Source organism: Callospermophilus lateralis, chromosome 18, assembly GCF_048772815.1.
Source record: "Callospermophilus lateralis isolate mCalLat2 chromosome 18, mCalLat2.hap1, whole genome shotgun sequence".
In the NCBI taxonomy this organism is placed as follows: domain Eukaryota; kingdom Metazoa; phylum Chordata; class Mammalia; order Rodentia; family Sciuridae; genus Callospermophilus; species Callospermophilus lateralis.
Genome location: NC_135322.1, coordinates 26,808,636 through 26,828,012, shown reverse-complemented (window position 1 = coordinate 26,828,012; position 19,377 = coordinate 26,808,636).

Genomic DNA, 19,377 nt, shown 5'->3' with positions numbered 1-19,377 from the left:
TTCCAAAATAAGCTCCCTTGCCCCCATTTGCCTAAAGTCAGTGTGGCCAGGGCACCCTTCCTGTGAACCAGGAGTGATCAAGGAGGCCTGCTGTTAATACTGCTCTGATTCTCCATTTTTAGGCCTTCTGACTCTGGGGTTTCGATTCTTTATGTTAATTGGAGTCATGAGAAAACCCAAGAACCTATGGTCTAGAATCTTCAGGGCTTTGAAGAACTCCTTTGACCCAAAGGACCCCTATTCTCAATGATGGAGTTCAGGAACCTTACAGAGGAATGAGAGAGACTTCATCCACAATGACTGCTCTTTTGGCTCTTTTGGTTTTGGATGCACACATGGCATTTTTCTATAGATCCATCAGGTGGTGAGAATCAAAGCCACAGCCTCACAAAGGCTGATTCAGACACATTCCATTTCCAAAGTAATTAAGCAAAGAGCCACAGGTGATGCCCATTCATTTATATTTGAAAATTGTTTTCATTAGGATTCACAAAGGGGTGGCCTGAGACAAAGACCTTTCTGACATTCAGGGCAACAGAAGAATAGGTAAAGAAAAGGCCCAAAGCCCGGTTTCTCCACTGAGACTTTCCTGGTCACACTGATATCTGAGTTTTCTGAGATGCTCGCATTTCCCTTCAGCTATCCAGCACATAGCCATGTCACAGAGCTTGGAGGTGGTACATATCTTGGACACAAAACCATGAGCCTATTCTGGAGATTGGCTAGAATTCAGGAAGAATACCGGAACTTAGGAAGGTAGTAGGTGTTGCCCATCCATAAGACAAGCCGAAGACCATTGATAAATTGGGCAGGATGAATGCTGGGAAGTTTTCTACTAGACAGGACACATCTATTGATTCATTTTCTTTTCTAATGTCTGCAACCATGGACACAGTGGGATACATAGACATAGAAACACATGCCTTATCAAACGACTTACTAGAAACAATTCACAGCAAACCAAACAAATCAACTTTCCTACCTATTCACAGAACATGAGACAAACCACAAACCCACATGCACACCCACACCCACACAGACCCCCAAGTAGGTTTGTGACTATCCGGAGTGTCCTCTGACTGGTGGGCCATAATATATTCCCCCATAATGGGCTGTCCTGTCTCAGGTCTTGTCTCCGTGGCCAACTCTGTGATGCTGTCAGGAGCCAGCGGTGAGCCATTACCTGCTTTCTCAGGAATGGGCCCTCTTCAGACCTTCCTGGCATTTGGCCATCCTCACATCAGTAGGTACCAAGAAAGACTGACACTGTCCTTGGTAAATCCAAAGAAGTTTGACCACTGGGACTTTGACTGGGACTGGATCTGTGTGCCTGGCTTCCTGGATCCCAAGTTCAGAGAGTTCCATTAACAAAAAGTGATGTGAGGTCACTTCCTTCAGGAACAGAATGAGCTCACTGCCTTGGCAACCACTTTGTCCTAACAGTTGCTTCCAAGGGTCCCATTAGATGGAGGCTGCACCTACTTCCTGTGACATTTTCACAAGTTAGAATGGTATATCAACCATAGGCACCCGGGAACAGCTCTCCACACAGGCCTGGTTTGGCCCATCTTCTCTACATTAAGAAGAGACAGGGCGATTCAGACACATCCTTTCATCCTGACCGGGTTGTTTGCCATGGAAGATGACTTTTGCTCTCTCAGGTCCTTCAGAGCTGCCTACATCTTCTCAAGGGATTATTTATGCATGGACTTTTGAGATTCTCAGCTGGTAGAAGATCCCCTACCTTCCTCTATTTTAGGACCAACTCTGTCTCTGCTCTTCTGTAAACTGAGATTGAGGGAATAGTGTATGGTTAGGGTTAATAGCATGTTCAATTTGGGTTAGGGATCATTCTGCTGGATGAATAATGGCATTATGAACCTGTGATATTTATAAAAATATAGACGTGAAATATATGTATGAGAAAAGAGATCTTGGAAAGATTTGAAGCCCAGAAAGGCATTGGACCCTTGATTGGTATACTTAGCTTGAATTATGTTCTGCACAGATGTCTCAGATAAATTGATATACAATGGAATAGGACCGTGTACCTGGAATGATTGAATTTAGAAGAGAACATCCAGTCAAAAAGGGATAGTCCATAGGATTAGGAAGATAGTCAGTATGTTTAGGAATAATAGTTAATCTAGGAGTTGGACCAAAAGTTCTTTAGCAATAGGGTTTCAGTTAGAGAGTGAATGTAAATGTCAGCACATGTGAAGAGACAGTCACAATGATGAACCTGGGAAAATATGTAGAAAAGCAGATATCAATAGGGACATTAGGAAATCAGGCAAAGTATAAAGTGAGTGATAGGATTGGATATTTTCAACAGGCTTGAGGTTGAATATATAATCTTAGGAAGAAACAAATATGTAGTCACCAATAGGATTGACATTTGAGAGCTTTAGGCAACCTGGATATGGATGTTTTTAGTAATCCATGCTCACTTTCCATTTAGGCTTTGGTACAATCATAAGTGTGACCTTCGCATTTTGTGTCCAGAATACTACTGTGGTAAAATGTATATGTGGATCAGGTGACATGAGTAATTCTTTAACCATTACAGTGAGCAATATTCTGAAAACATATACATTAGTACTGGAGATACAAATAGGTGTACCCTGTGTTGATGATTATAGAAATGATGCATAAAAAGACCATTTTGTGAATAAAGTATATAACTGGTTCCATCTTTAAATAATGGATTGAATTTACATCTGAAAATATATAGTAAATTTTATATTGATATATATGCATTCATTCCAACCAGTTATATATCTAATGGTAATATTAGGGTTATGGTTTATCATCAAGAGTGTGTGAGTTTTGCTTCAAAAAATGATTATGGAATCAAAAATTATGTGTTTAGAAAGAAGTCTCGTGAAAGGACCAGTAAAGAAACATGGAGGAATACATGTGTTCTGAAGTAAAAAGTAATTGAAAGTGAACCAAATGCCTATAAATTTGTGAACTTGTCGATGAAAAAATATATCCTATGATGTCCAAAACCTAATGAAATTTTAATGTACCAGTGTTGAATAAAAATGAACTTCAAAATACACATCATGTCCCATAGGAATCTACTTGCATTGATGTTAACCTGGGTCAGTTACTGTAGAAATATTAGGATTTGTAAGGACCATTCACTGAAGTTAGTTTTCGTTACTAGGAAACCAATATGTATTTCAGGTGGTTGAGTATTTCTGAGAATAATCTTATGAAATGCTGGTTATAAATACACATGCAGGAAAATGAATGAAATTAGGGAGTGTATAATAAGTCACATATATTTTATATTTTGGAAAATATGGAGAATACACACACACACAAACACACACACACACGCACACACACATTAATATGTAGCAATATATATGCCAAGCTAAATTCATCATGAAATATATTACATCCACATATCCAAAAATATTCATTTTACAGAACATGGATTTATGAATAATGTTTTTCATTAGGAAGCTCACCCATAGGTTGAATTTTTGGTTCCATCAGTATTTAGGGGGAGTCATCTCTTCTCACAATTTTTATATTCCAAAGTCAGTGAGCTCACAATAATGTACATGTGATACCAGGTAGGATACTATATATGCATTAACATATACATGTGCTGAATAGGCTACAGAGAAAGGGAGACAGGAATTTAAATATGTGAGAACTTTAAAAACTCATGGAGAAATATTACAATGAAAAGTTGACTAGATTTATAACACATACCTTTGATAAAGCAGAAGGCAAATCCAAGTATACACCATGCTTCCTATGAAAGGCCTGTATTTCTATTCAGTTAGGTTTCTTTTTCTCCATGATATTAGGATTAGTAGTCAGAGTCTACTAGGGTATGGGTTTGTGTCAAGGATACAGTATTTCGAATGGAAAATAGGAAAATGAATCTAATGTGTATGCAAACATGTGCTACACAAAAATCTTCCCAATCTCATCCAGAACAATGCCTTGACATAACCATTGCTCCAAGTAAGACACAATTAGAGGAGAGGAGTTAGAAAATCTGTGAATACATATGTGAAATGGAAAATGCTCAGGAGTTCACAACACTGGAGGTGGTAGAACAGTTTCCAAAAGTAAGGGAGAGGGTAAACACTATACAAACATGGAGCTCTGCTGGCCTAAAATTTCTTGAGAAACTTCCTTTGAGGTTGGGCACTTGAAATATATGTAATTGTCAGGAGATTTAGCTTTGATTGTAGTGACACAATAAAATCTAGGTCTGCATCTATGTGACCTGGAGGACATGGTTCCTAATTTTCTAATGAACATGAGGCAGCAGTTCTGAATTCTCTGTTTGTAGGTAAACTCTGGCCACTGGGAGCTAAGTGTCTCCCCGTGTGGTTTCTGAAACCATTTGGTCATCCTCCAATTTTCGTGGTGTTTCTTACTGCTGCACTGGGAGATTGATATTGGCTTCAAGAAATACAAGGACTTCAACTGGGATACAATGCTGGAGGGAGTTCTGTCACATGTGGTTGGTCAGGGTCTCCCAGTGAATGTACAAAACAGGCTTCTATCCCACATAGCTTTCCCACTTGAATACAGCAACCTGATTCTGAACATTGCCCTGAAACTTCTCCATATAACAAGATGCCTTTACATATAAGGGTCTGCTGCCTGCACCATGTCAGTCACAAGGCTTTTGGAAGCCAGTGGTAGATCCAGGTGGTCCTACCAAAAATATTTATTTACACACCTACAGTTCACAGCTCTACGCCCACTACTCAGCAGGCTCCAACTTAGTGGCATCTCTGTTCTACACCATTTTCATGAAACCCAGTCAATCAAGGCACTTTCTGGTACACTCATGATCAGCAACATGGCATACAAAGGTTCTCCAGTGCCACCTGGTCATGGGAATTTCAAAAATTGCATGGTACTTATCTAGCCATTTTTCAAGGTTGAAGTTGAAGGCACTGTGTGTTTCAATTCATTCAGAAACCATTAAATGGTGAGGAACCTCATTTCAGTGAAATCTCTGGAGGACACTCACAGGCAAGTCTTCCCAAAGAGTGGCCAAAATGTCACATGAAGCCAGGCCCATAGAGGTCTACAATGTGAGGTCAATGTGTGTTTTGACTCTCAACTGTGGCTGCCAAGTCTTTCAGAATAAAATCATGTGATATCCTGGCTGAGATTCCCAGTGCTCTGTGGACAGCCACCCTGGGGGTAGATCTCACTTTCCAAGGGCGACTCCCATGCGTGGCCTCCTAATATCCCAACACAATTCATGGCAATACTTCTTTGAGGTCAGTTCCAGAACTCAGTCTCTAAGGAGAATCACACCAGAGTTCAAGCCCAGGTTGAACTACTCAAATCTTTTAATCCCCACACAAATGACCACAATTAAAACCAAAACACTCCCATATGACCCTCATCTTATTCCATATAGACACTCATCTTAACCTCTGGCTGGAGGTTTCCATAAGGGACGCAGCCCAAGACAGTGTCCAAAATAAGCTCCCTTGCCCCTCATTTGCCTAAAGACAGGGTGGTCTGGACACCCTTCCTGTGAACCAGGAGTGATCAAATATGCGTGTCGTTAATACTGCTCTGCTTCTCCAATTTGAGGCCTACTGACTGTGGGGTTTAGATTCTTTATGTGAATTGGAGTCATGAGAAAACACAAGAACCTCTGGGCTAGCCTCTGCAGGGCTTTGAAGAACTCATTTAATACAAAGGATCCCTATTATCACTTGATGGAGGTCAGGAACCTTACAGAGGAAGGTGAGAGACTTCACCCACAATGACTGCTCTTTTGGCCATTTTGGTTTTGGATGCACACATGGTATCTTTCTTTAGATCCATCAGGTGGTGATAATGAAAGCCCCAGCCAAGAGGCTGTTTCAGACACATCCCTTTCCTAAGAAATTAAGCAAAGAGCAACAGGTGAGGCCCATTTATTTCCATTTGAAAAATGTTTTCTTCAGGCTTCACACAGATGTGGCCTGAGGCAAAGACCTTCCTGACATTCAGGGAAACAGAACAAAAGGTAAGCAAAAAGGCCTAAACCAGGTTTCTCCACTGAGATTTTACTGGTCACAGTGATATCTGAGTTTTCTGAGATGCTTGCCATTCCCTTCAGTTATCCAGTACATGGCCATGTCACAAAACTTGAAGGTGGTACATATCTTGAACACAAAACCATGAGCCTATTCTGGAGAGTGGCCAGAATTCAGGAAGAAAGCCAAAACTTAGGAAGATTGCAGGTGTTGACCATCGATAAGGCAAGCCGCAGTAAATTCATAAATTCGGCAGGATGAATGCTGGGAAGCTTTCTACTAGACAGGACACATCCATTGATGCATTGTCTTTTCTAATTTCTACAGCCACCGACACAGTGGGATACACAGACATAGAAACACTTGCCTTGTCCAACGACTTACTAGAAACAGTCCATTCCAAACAAAACAAACCACGTTTCCTACCTATTCTTAGAACATGAGACAAAACCACAAACACACACCCACACCCACAAAGTCACCTCCTTCCCCCAAGTAGGTCTCTGACTATTCGGAGTGTCCTCTGACTGATGGGCCATAGTATGTTTCCCCGAAATTGCCTGTCCTATTACAGATCTGTTTTCCTTGGCCAAATCTTTGAAGCTGTCAGGAGCCCACATTGAGCCACTACCTGCTTTCTCAGGAAAAGCCACTCTTCAGAGCTTTCCTGGCATTTGTCCATCCTCACATCAGTAGGTACTAAGAAAGACTGACTCTCTCCTTGGTAAATCCAAAGAAGTGAGAACACTGGGACTGGGACTGGGACTGGCTATGGGTGCCTGGCTTCCTGGATCCCAAGTTCAGAGAGTTCTATCACCAAGGATGTGACATGAGGTCACTTCATTCAGAAACTGAAAGAGCTCAGTGTCTTGTCAACCACGTTGTCCTAACAGTTGCTTCCACGGGTTCCATGAAATGGAGGCTGCCCCTACTTCCTGTGACAGTTTCACAAGTTAGAAATGTATATCAACCATAGCAACCGGGAACAGCTCTCCACATAGCCTGGGTTGGTCCTTCTTCTCTACATTAAGAAGAGAGAGGCTGATTCAGACACATCCCTTGGTCCTGACCAGGTTGTTTGCAATGGAAGATGACTTTTGCTCTCTCAGGTCCTTCATAGCTCCCTACATCTTCTTCAGGGATCATTTTTGCATGGACCTTTGAGTTTCTCAGCATTTGGAAGATCCCCTACATTTCTGTATTGTAAGACCTACTCTGTCCCTGCTCTTCTGTAAAGTTAGATTGAGGGAACAGTTTATGGTTAGGGTTAATAACATGTTGGATTTGGATTAAGAATCATTCTGCTGGATGAATAATGGTACTGGGAACCTGAGATATTTACAAGAATATATAGGTGAAATATAAGTATGAAAACAGAATTCTAGGTAAGATTTGAAGCCCAGAAGGGCATTGGGCCCTTGATTGTGATACTTAGCTTTGATTTATTTTCTGCACAGATGTCTCAGATACATCAATATACAATGGCAAAGATCCTTGTAGCTCAGATGATTGATTGTCAAAGAGAACTTCCAGTCAAAAAGGGATAGCCGGTAGGATTAGGATGATAGTCAGTAGGTTTGGAAAGCAGAGTGAGTGTAGGATTTGGACCAAAAGTTCTTTAGCTATAGGGTTTCGGATATAGAGTGAATGTAAATGTTAGCACATGTGAAGAGTCAGTCACAATGATGAACTGGGGAAAATATGTAGGAAAACAGATGTCAATAGAGACATTAGGAAATCTGCAAAGTATAGTCGGTGTTGAAATGTTAGTAAAATAGGTACTTGTCACTTCCTGTTTTTCTATATGCTTAATAAAACACTGTTGAAATCTTGAAAACTGTTTGATAATTTTGTTCCCAGAATGTGCTGTCCCCAACTGCCAAACTGCAGAAAGTACTCCCTCACCCGGTTGCACGCAAACTGCTCACTCACCCGGACCCATCAATAAACTTCTCTCCCTGCCCTCTCCATGGAAAGTATATAAGCTCTGCTTAAGCTGTTCTCATTGCTCTCTGCTCTATTCAAGTGAGCTCTGAGCCCCAGCATGCTGGACCCCCAATAAACCCTTTGGTTTTGCATGAGACAATCTCTTGGTGGTCTCATCCCCCGATGCTCGCCCAACCTTTACATATGGAGGTTCCACCGAGATCTGACTGCGGCGGACGAGAGACTCCAATGGGTTCCTCTCGGGGTAAGTAAGGCACCTCTTTCTGGTTTCAGGTTTCAGGTTAGGGCTTGGCAAAATGGCTGCTCTCTCCGACGGTCGCTGACAGACGTGTCACAGAGCCACAGGCCATGTCCCTGTGGGACGCCACAGAGGACTCGGGAAATCGAGGAACAATAGTCTCCTCAACTCAGTGATATTTTGTTTCAGATTCGGTATTGCCAGCCCATCGGGTTTTGCCGGCTATTCAGTGCTGGTGTCAGTGTTGGACGTCCATTGCCTGTCTTTATTGTCTTGTCTTGTCTGTGTTGTGTGTCATTGCTTTTAAGGTTTGTGTATCTTTCATTATGGGACAGAGCACTTCAATGCCTCTGTCCCTGACCATTGATCACTGGAACAATGTCCGCTTAAGAGCTCAGAATCTTTATTTTTCAGTGAAACGCTGGACCTGGCAGACTCTCTGTGCTTCAGAATGGCCCACCTTTAAATTCGGATGGCCCCTAGAAGGATCTTTCTACTTCCCACTAATTTAAAAAGTCAGAGATATTGTCTTTCAGCCAGAGCCATATAGCCATCCGGATCAACAGCCATATATCTTAACTTGGCAGGACCTGTGAAAATCTCCTCCTCCATGGGTGAAGTCTTTCCTTGACCCTGCCCCCGCTCCTACTCCTTCCTCCACGATCTCTCAAACCCTCTGCTCCTCCTCCTCCTCCACCCTCTGTTCTCCCTGAGTCACAAGATTTGACTCTACTGGACTCTCCTCCCCCGCCTAATCCCCTGCCCTCATCCCCCAACCCCCAACACCCTCTAAGTAATTCCCCTGCTTCTGACTCAGCCTCTCCGCCATTGGAGGAAGCTAATCCAGCCCAGAGCCCTCCAGATAACTCCCCCACAGCAAACACAGCCCCTCCTCCCCTGGAGGAAACTGGCCTGGCTAAAGAAATTCGCCAGGAGAGAATGATTGAAAACCCTGGAACTCCCGTGATACTCCCCCTCCATCCCTATGGGCCAATGATTGACAACGGCCATGGTGGAAAAATGCAAGCCTACCTGTATTGGCCTTTCTCCTTTTCAGACCTATATATCTGGAAAAATAACAATCCCCTTTTTACTGAGGACCCCACCCGGCTATCAGGTATGGTTGAGTCATTGATGTTTTCACACCAGCCTACTTGGCATGACTGCCAAAAACACCTAGGGACTCTCTTCATGACAGAGGAACAAAAGAGAATCCTCCTGGATGCTAGAAAAAAATAACCTCGGACCAGGTAGGTGACTGACAAAACTTCCCAACATATTCAAAGCTGGCTTTCCCTTGAACCGACCCAACTGTTACCCCAACAAGTTTGAAGGTAGGGAGCATCTGTCCACTTATCGACGGGCTCTAATACCGGGTATCTTAGTGGCCGCTAGGCAACCAACTAATTTGGCCAAGGTAAGAGAGATTATTCAATGGCCTGATGAATCTCCTATATTTCTAGAGAGAATTATGGAGACATATAGGAGATATACTCCTTTCGATCCTCAGGCAGAGGATCAAAAGGCATCTGTCACGATGGCCTTTATTGGGCAATCTGCCCTGGATATTAAAAAAAAGTTACAATGCTTAGAAAGATTACAACATATGACTTTGAGAGATTTAGTCAGAGAAGCCAAGAAGGTATACTATAAGATAGAAACTGAGGAAGAGAAGGGAGCAAAGGGAGGAAAAAAAAAGACAGACAAAGGCATTGACTAAGGTCCTGGTCACAACAACAAATAGACCAAAATTAAGAAGCATGGAGACAGGAAGGGATACCTGGACCCACACTAGAGGCCAGCCCTGGTCTCAGATCAATGTGCCTACTCTAAAGAAAAAGGACACTGGGCCAAAGAGTGCCCTAGAAAGAGACAGCCATGCCAGCCAGACATTCTGACTCTGGAGGATGACTAAGAAAGTCAGGGCTCAGATCCCCTCCCCGAACTCAGGGTAACTTTTGAAGTGGAGGGGACCCCAGTAAACTTTGAAGTGAATATAGAGGCAATATACTCAGCTCTTAAGGCCCCATTGGGCCCTCTATCAAATAAAAGGTCTCTAATTCAATGGGCTAATGGCAGTAAATATTGGGCTTGGACCAGGGGAAAGGAAAAATACATCACTCTTTCTTAGTAATCCCAGAATTTCTGGCCCCATTGATGGGCAGAGATCTGCTCACCAAGCTCCGGTCCAAAATAATTTTTAACCCTGAAGGCCCCCAAGTGGAATTTCTAAATCCTTCAGTAAAATCTCCTATAATCACAGCTCTAACTATGTCAGTAGAAAATGTACATCAACTCACTCACCTTGGTTGAAAGAAACTGCATTCATTCCTGAAGGATCAAGAACAGAGTTTTCCACTCACCTACTCACAGCAAAAGGAAGTAACTGAATGGGTAACAAAAGCCTGTCGGGTCCATTAATTGGTTAATGCTTATGCTTCCAAGCTTCCTGCAGGAAAGCACCTCCGAGGAACCAGACCAGGACAATTCTGGGAAGTGGACTTTACTGAAATTAAGCCAGCAAGGTGTGGACTTAAATATCTCCTAGTCTTTGTAGATACATTTTCAGAATGGATTGAAGCCTTCCCCACAAAAAAAAGAAAAAAAAAAAAGAAACAGCGCAAATGGTCATCAAGAAGATCCTGGAAGATTTTTTTCCAAGATAGGGCTTGCCTAAGGTAATAGGGTCTGGTAAAGAACCGGCGTTCGTGGCCCAGGTACGAAAGGGGTTAGCCAGAACCCTGAGGATTAATTGGAAGTTACATTTTGCTTATTGATCCCCGAGTTCAGGACAGGTAGAAAGAATGAATAGAACCATTAAAGAGACCATAACAAAATTAAGCTTAGAGAGCGGCATAAAAGATTGGACAATGCTCCTGCCTTATGCACTGTTTCATGCAAGAAATACTCACTCTGTTTATTTGTATAACCTCACCCATTATGAAATTCTCTATGGTGCCCCTCCTCCAGTAAGGGACCTACCCCAACTCTAAGAGCTAACGATCTGTTCCACACCCCCTTGCTTGACAGACTTAAAGCTCTTGAAAGAACACAGGGATACCTTTGAAAACAGATGGCCCCTGCCTACCAACCTGGGGATGGGGGGATTCCACATCGATATAAAGTAAGAGACTTTGTCTATGTAAGATGACATCAGGTGTCATCCCTGGAACCCCTCTGGAAAGGACCATATCAGGTGCTACTTATAACACCTACAGCAGTAAAGTAGACAGAAACACTTCCTGGATCCATACCTCTCATATCAAGCCTGTGCCCTGTCCAGACTCTGGCTGGAAATTGGAAAAGACTGGTAACCCTTTCAAATTGTGTATTCGCAGTGTGGATAAGGCTATAGACTTTCCCCTTGACCACCAGCAGTCCTAACCCTCATCAGCCTGTTCAGCAGCGATGGCTGATCACAAATCCTACTGGACAAGAAGTATGGTCTATCTCGCATACAGCCCCCTTACGGACCTGGTGGCCATCTCTCCACCCAGATATTAGTCAGCTCGCTATAGGTCTTATCTATTGGGATATCCTTGATGAAGAGTATTCCACTAAAATTCCATTAAATCTCTTCCATACCATAGATAATGGAAACAAATATTATGGATGTAGGGACACACGAGCCAGATGCAGGTTGGCTAGCCTAGATTACTATGTTTGCCCAGCGGAGTATGAAAGCCACAAACAGTCACGGCTATGTGAGGGGAAAGCCGACTTCTTCTGTAAGTCATGGATACGTGAGCATGCAGGGACTGCCAGATGGAACCCAAACTCCTCATCAAATTTTGTACACAGTATTGGCCATATTACCAATTAGATAACCAAAACCAATGGCCCCCAGAGGGGTCTCTAGATCTCAAATTCTGTGTGACCTTTTTAACTTCTGCAAGTGCTCAAAAGGGTGAAAGGAGATTCCCCTATGTGGAGGCCTTTTCCCTCCTTTGCTCACATCCTGAACTATGCTTCTCCAATAGATGCTCACCCTCAGCCTTCTGCTCCGGACTCTCTGCTGTCACTCCCACCTCAGCAACTTGATTTCTCCCCTCCAATTACTAGATCTAAAACTCAAACCTCTGATGGTTCTCAGACCATCGCCCCCTTGCTGAGGTAGCAGGGACTGAGGTACCCCTCCACTCACTCCTCTCTTCTCCTGTTAGTGCCCGCACTGGGTCCCACAATGTCCTCTTACCAGCTAACCCAAATCTCAAACCAACTGAGGAGAACCCTCAGACAGATATTCAAGATGTAATGAAAATGGCCTTTAATGTTGCTTTGTCATCACTTAAAACAGGTTACTAAGAATTTAAAGTCCCTCGCAGGCTTTTTGGTAAACTCACTCCCGTCTCCCCCTCTGTTCTACCTGTACTACTGCTCAAGTTTGTTTTTGTTTTTTTTTTTTTGCAAGGAAGATCCCAAAACCCTTTCCCATTATTCTTTTACATCTCTTCTTCCTCATTCTCAGATCCACGGAGCTACTCTCAGCCTTGCCTTCCCCTTCTCCCCGCTCTGTACCAGGCCCACAGAAAAATCTTAACTGAACTTCTCCAGATGTCTTCACCATGGTTGACTATAGGACTTTCAGGAAAAGAGTCCCTATAAAAGAGTTCAGTGTAGATAAACTTCCTCTTTTCATGTTCACCTGGTCTACTTGGAAACTGTCTAAAAAAATCAGTACTCCTGAGCTAGACACACCCTTACTAGTTTTTCACAAAATATGTGGACAAGGCCTCTGGCCTTGAGCTGGGGCTTCACAGAGATGGCTACATTTCTAAAATAAAGAAGTTACATGGAAACAGCTGGCAGGGGGAAAAATGAAAGGGAAGAAAAAGCTCTCCCCCACCCAGGTGTCCTTGAAAAGTTAGCTTGCCCCTAACTGAGGAAAAACAGAAACAAAAACTGCTTTTTTAAACTTCTATGCAGACTGTGAACTTCTGAGCCCCTTCCCTTACATGTTGGGTACAAAATTCTGAAACTACCTAAACTTGGGTTTCAGGGGATTAATCGATTACAACTGAAGCAATGCCCTCTGAATCTGGTTGCAACCAAATAAGACTGTTTCCCTGTCTTTGGTGTTATCTTAGGTGCCTTGCCTTGTCTGTCCCTACAACAGTTTCATTCTATATACTTAAACATTGTTTATGTTTTCATGAAATGGACAACAGATGTGAGTAATTGTGTAATGGTTCAGATGTTTCCCAGAGTGCTCTATCATGATGCAGGTTCATTTGAAGTTTAAATAGGGGGGCATACAACCCAGTTCCGCTAGGAACCTATATCCCTCACCTTAGCCATTCTATTACGAATAGGAGTTGCTGCAGGGGTGGGCACAGGAACCACTGCCCTGGTCCATGGGACACAACAAATGACCCAATTAGAAAAACAATAGATCAAAACTTAAAGATATTAGAAACCTCCATCATAGCTTTGCAGGAATCTTTAACCTCTCTCTCTCTGAAGTTGTTTTACAGAACAGTCGAGGTTTGGACCTCTTTTTCATGAGAGAAGGGGGCCTTTCTGTTGTATTGAGGGAAGAATGTTGTTTTCATGTCGACCATACTTGAGTTGTAAAAAAAAAATCTATGAGTAAATTAAAAAGACACCTTGAAGAGCGTCAACAAGAGAGAAAGGCCCAAAAAGGGTGGTTTGAGTCTTGGTTTACACAGTCCCCCTGTTTAACTACGTTTTATCAACCCTGGCTGGTCCAATAATAATCCTCAAATTATTGCTAACTATAAAACCCTGTTTCCTCAACCGTGTAATTTCTGTTCTCCAAGGTCAAGTTGGACAAGTAAAACTTATGGTAATACCCCACTTGCAGACATAGAATGTGACACCACCCAACGATCACTTTTATGATTAAAAGTAGCCAGAAGAAGAAGTGGGAAATGAAAGGTTAATAAAATATGTAATTGTCACTTTCTGTTTTTCTGCATGCTTAACAAAACAGTGTTGAAATGTTGAGAAATGTTTCCCAATCTTGTCCCAGAATGTGCTGTCCCCAAATGCCAATCTGCAGAATGTAATCCCTCACCCAGTTGATCACAACCTGCCCACTCGCCCTGACCCATCAATAAAGTACCCTCCCTGTTCTCTCAAAGGAAAGTATATAAGCTCTGTTTAAGCTGTTCTCAGGGCTCGCTGATCTATTCAAGTCAGTTCTGAGCCCCTGCATGCTGGACCCCCAATAAACCCTTTGCTGTTGCATGAGACATTCTCCTGGTGGTCTCTTCCTCCAACACTCACCCGACCTTTACTTGGATGATTGAATGTAGAACAGAACATCCGTTCAAAAACTGATAGTCGGTAGGATTAGGAAGAAGAGTGAGTATAGGATTTGGACCAAAAGTTCTTTAGCAATAAGGTTTTGGTTAGACAGTGAATGTAAATGTCAACAAAAGTGAAGAGTCAGTCACAATGATGAACTGGGGAAAATATGTAGGAAAGAAGATATCAATAGAGACATTATGAAATCAGGCTAAGTATAAATTCAGTGATAGGATTAGACATTTTCAACAGGGTTGAGTTTGAATATATAATCTTAGGAAGAAACAAATATGTAGTAACCAATAGGATTGACATTTGAGAGCATTAGGCAACATGGACATGGATGTTTTTAGTAATCCATGTTCACTTTCCATTTAGGCTTTGGTACAATCATAAGTGTGACCTTTGTATATTGTGTCCAGAATATTACTGTGATAAAATGTATACATAGATTGGATGAAATAAGTATTTCTTCCACCATTTCTGGGAGCAATATTTTGAAGACGTATAAATTAGCATTGGGGGTACAAAGAGGTGTACCCTGTGTCTATGATTATAGAGATAATGCATGAATAGACCATACTGTGAATAAGTAATATAACTGTTTCCACTTTAAATAATGGATTGAATTGATATCTGATAATATATAAAAATCTTATATTGATATATAATCATTCATTCCAACCAGTTATATATCAATGTTAATATTAGGGTTATGGTTTATAATGAAGGGTGTGGGAGTTTTGCTTCAATGTGATTATGGAAATCGAAAATAATGTTTGGAAAGAAGTCTCATGAAAAGACTAGTCAAGAAATATGGAGGAATACATTTGTTCTGAAGTAGGAAGTGATTGAAAGTGAAACAAATGCCTATAATTTTGTGAACTTGTGGATGTAATATATATCCTATGATGTGCATTAACTGAAGATATAGTAATGTACCAGGGTTGAATTAAAATGAACATCAAAATACACATCATGTGAAATAGGAATCTTCTTGCATTGAGGTAAAACTGGGTCAGTTAGTGTAGATATATTAGGATATGTATGCAACATTCACTGAAGTTAATTTTCACTACTAGGTAACAAATAAGTATTTCAGGTGGATGAATATTTCTGAGAATAATATTGTGAAAAGTTGATTATAAATCCACACACATGAATATGAATGAATTTAGGGAGTGTATAATAAGACATATATATTTCATATTTTGAAAAATCTGGAGAGTGTGTGATATATATATATATATATATATATATATATATATACACACACACACACATTTAAAACTAGCAATATATATGCTATTCGAAATTTATCATGAAATACGTCATTCACAGATCTAAAAATACTCATTTTACTGAACATGTATTTATGTGTAATGTTGTAAACCTAGGAATCTCACCCATAGGTTGTATTTTCAGTTCCAACAGCATTTAGGAGGAGTGATCTCCTCTCACAATTTGTATCTGCCAAGTCGTTCACCTCACAAGAATGTAGGTGTGGCACCAGGTAGGATTCTATATATGTTTATTGCTGCTGCACTGGGACTTTGGTAATTGCATCATGAAATTCAAGGTGTTCAACTGGGACACAGTGCTGGAGGGAGTTCTGTCATGTGTGGTGGGTCAGGGTATGAAGGAGAGTGCACCAACCAGGCTTCTATCCCACATAGCTTGCCCCCTTGACCATACCAACCTGATTGTAAACATTGCCCTGAAACCTCACCATATAACAAGATGCCTTTATATAGGAAGGTCTGCTGGCTGCACCATGTCAGTCACAAGTCATTTGAAAGACAATGACAGATCCACATGGCCCCACCACAGATGTTTTATCACACACCTGCCAACCATTGCTCTAAGAAAACTACTCAGCAGGCTCCAATGTACTGACATCTCTTTTCTACACAATTTTGATGAAACACAGTCAATCAAGGCACTATCTGGTACACTTATAATCAGCAACAGGACATCCAAAGGTTCTCCAGTGCCACCTGGTCATGGGAATTTCAAAAATGTCATGGTATTTATGTAGCCATTTTTTAAGGATGAAGTTGGAGGCACTGTGGGTTTCAATTCATTCAGGAACCATTAAATGTTGAGGAAGCTCATTTCAATGAAGGCTCTGGAGAACTCTCACAGGCAAGTCTTCCCAAAGAGTGGCCAAAAGGTCACATGAAGCCAGGCCCATTGAGGTCTACAAATTGATGTCATTGTGTGTTTTGACTCTCAACTATGGCTGCCAAGTCTTTCAGAATAAAATCATGTGATATCCTGGCTGAGATTCGTAGTGCTTTGTGGAAAGCCAACCTGGGACTTGATCTCAGTTTCCAAGGCGACTCTCATGCTTGGTCTCCTAAAATCCCAACTAAATTTATGGCAATACTTCTCTGAGGCCAGTTCCAGAACTCAGTCTCTAAGGGGAATCACACCAGAGTTCAAACCCAGGTGGACCCAGTCATCTCTTCCAACCACCGCACAAATGACCACAATTAAAATGAAAACACTCCCACAAGGCCCACATATTCTTCCATATTGACACTCATCATAACCTCTGGCTGGAGGTTCCCATTAGGGCGCAGCCCAAGACAGTGTCCAAAATAAGCTCCCTTGCCCCTCATTTACGTAATGTGAGTGTTTCCTGGACTCCCTTAATGTGAACCAAGAGTGATCATATAGGCCAGCCGTTAATACTGCTCTGGTTCTCAAATTTGAAGCCTACTGACTGTCAGGTATAGATTCTTTACATGATTTGGATTCATGAGAATATCCAAGCACCTCTGCAGGCCTTTGAAGAACTCATTTGAATAAAAGGATCCCTATTCTGACTTGATGGAGGTCAGGAACCTTACAGAGGAATGTGAGAGAGTTCATCCACAATGACTGCTCTTTTGGCAGTTTTGATTTTGGATGCACACATGGGATCTTTCTTTAGATCCATCAGGTGCTGAGAATCTAATCCAAGCTTCACACAGGGCCAAGAGGATGATTCAGACACCTCCCTTTCCAAAGCAATTAAGCAAAGAGCCACAGGTGATGCCCATTAATTTCCATTTGAAGATGGTTTTCTTCAGGCTTCACAAAGGGGTGTCCTGAGGCAAATACTTTCCTGACATTCAGCACAACAGAACAATATGTGAGTAAAAGGCCCAAAGCAGGGTTTCTTCACTGAGACTTTCCTGGTCACACTGATATCTGAGTTTTCTGAGATGCTGGCCATTCCCTTCAGCTATCCAGTACATGGCCATGTCACAAAGCTTGCAGGAGGTACATATCTTGGACACAGAACCATGAGCCTATTATGGAGAGTGGCCAGAAATTCAGGAAGAAAACTGGAACTTAGGAAGATAGTAGGTGTTGCCCATCGATAAGGCTAGCTGCAGTACATTCATAAATGGGCAGGATGAATGCTTGGAATCTTTCTACTAAACAGGACACATCCATTGATGCATTCTCTTTTCTAATGTCTACAAACATGCACATAGTGTGACACACAGACACAAACACACACCCACACCCACAAAGGCACCTCCTTCCCCCAAGTATGTCTGTGACTATCCGGAGTGTCCTCTGACTGGTGGGCCATACTCTGTTCCCCCGAAATGGCCTGTCCTCTCTCAGATCTGGTCTCCTTGGCCAACTCTGTGAAGTTTTCAGGAGTCATCAGTGAGCCATTACCTGCTTTCTCAGGAAAGGCCCCTCTTCAGAGCTCTCCTGGCATTTGGCCATCCTCATATCAGTAGGTACCCAGAAAGACTGAAACTGTCCTTGGTAAATCAAAACAAGTGTGCCCACTGGGACTGGGACTGGGACTGGCTCTGGGTGCCTGACTGCTTGGATCCCAAGTTCAGAGAGCTTCATCACCAAAAAAGTTAGGAAGGTCACTTCCTTTAGGAACTGAATGAGCTCACTGCTTTGGCAACCACTTTGTCCTAACAGTTGCTATCAAGGGTCCAAAGAGAGGGAGGGTGCCCCTTCTTCCTGTGACACTATTATAAGTTAGAATCGTTTATCAACCACAGGCACCCAGGAACAGCTCTCCACACAGGCCTGGTTTGGTCCATCTTCTCTACATTAAAAAGAGAGAGGCTGATTGAGATGCAGCCCTTCATCCTGACCAGGTTTATTGCCATGCAAGATGACTTTTGCTCTCTCAGGTCCTTCATAGCTGCCTACATCTTCTCCAGGGATCATTTCTGCATGGACCTTTGAGGTACTCAGCATGTGGAAGATCCCCTACATTCCTCTATTGTAAGACAAACTATTTCACTGCTCTTCTGTAAAGTTTGAGGGAAAAGATTGAGGGAAAAGTATATGGTTAGGGTTAATAACAGGTTCATTTTCGGTTAGGAATCATTCTGCTGGATAAATAATGGCATTGGGAATCTGCGATATTTCCAAGAATATATAGGTGAAATATAAGAATGAAAACAGATATCTAGGTAAGATTCAAATCCTAGAAGGGCAGTGGGCCCTTGATTTGGATACTTAGCTTTGAATTATGTTCTGCACAGGGTTTCAGATAAATCGATATACAATGGCACAGGACCTTGTACCTTGTATGATTGAATGTCGAAGGGAACATCCAGTCAAAAGGGATAGTCGGTTGGATTGGGAAGATAGTCGGTAGGTTTAGAAAGAAGAGTGAGTAGAGGATTTGTTCCAAAAGTTCATTAGCAAAGGGTTTTGGTTAGAGAGTGAATATAAATGTGAGCCCAGGTGAAGAGACAGTCACAATGATGAATTGGGGAAATTATGTAGAAAAGCAGATATCAATAGAGACATTATGAAATCAGGCAAAGTATAAAGTGAGTGATAGGAATAGACATTTTCAACAGGGTTGAGTTTGAATATATAATCTTAGGAAGAAACAAATATGTAGTCATGAATAGG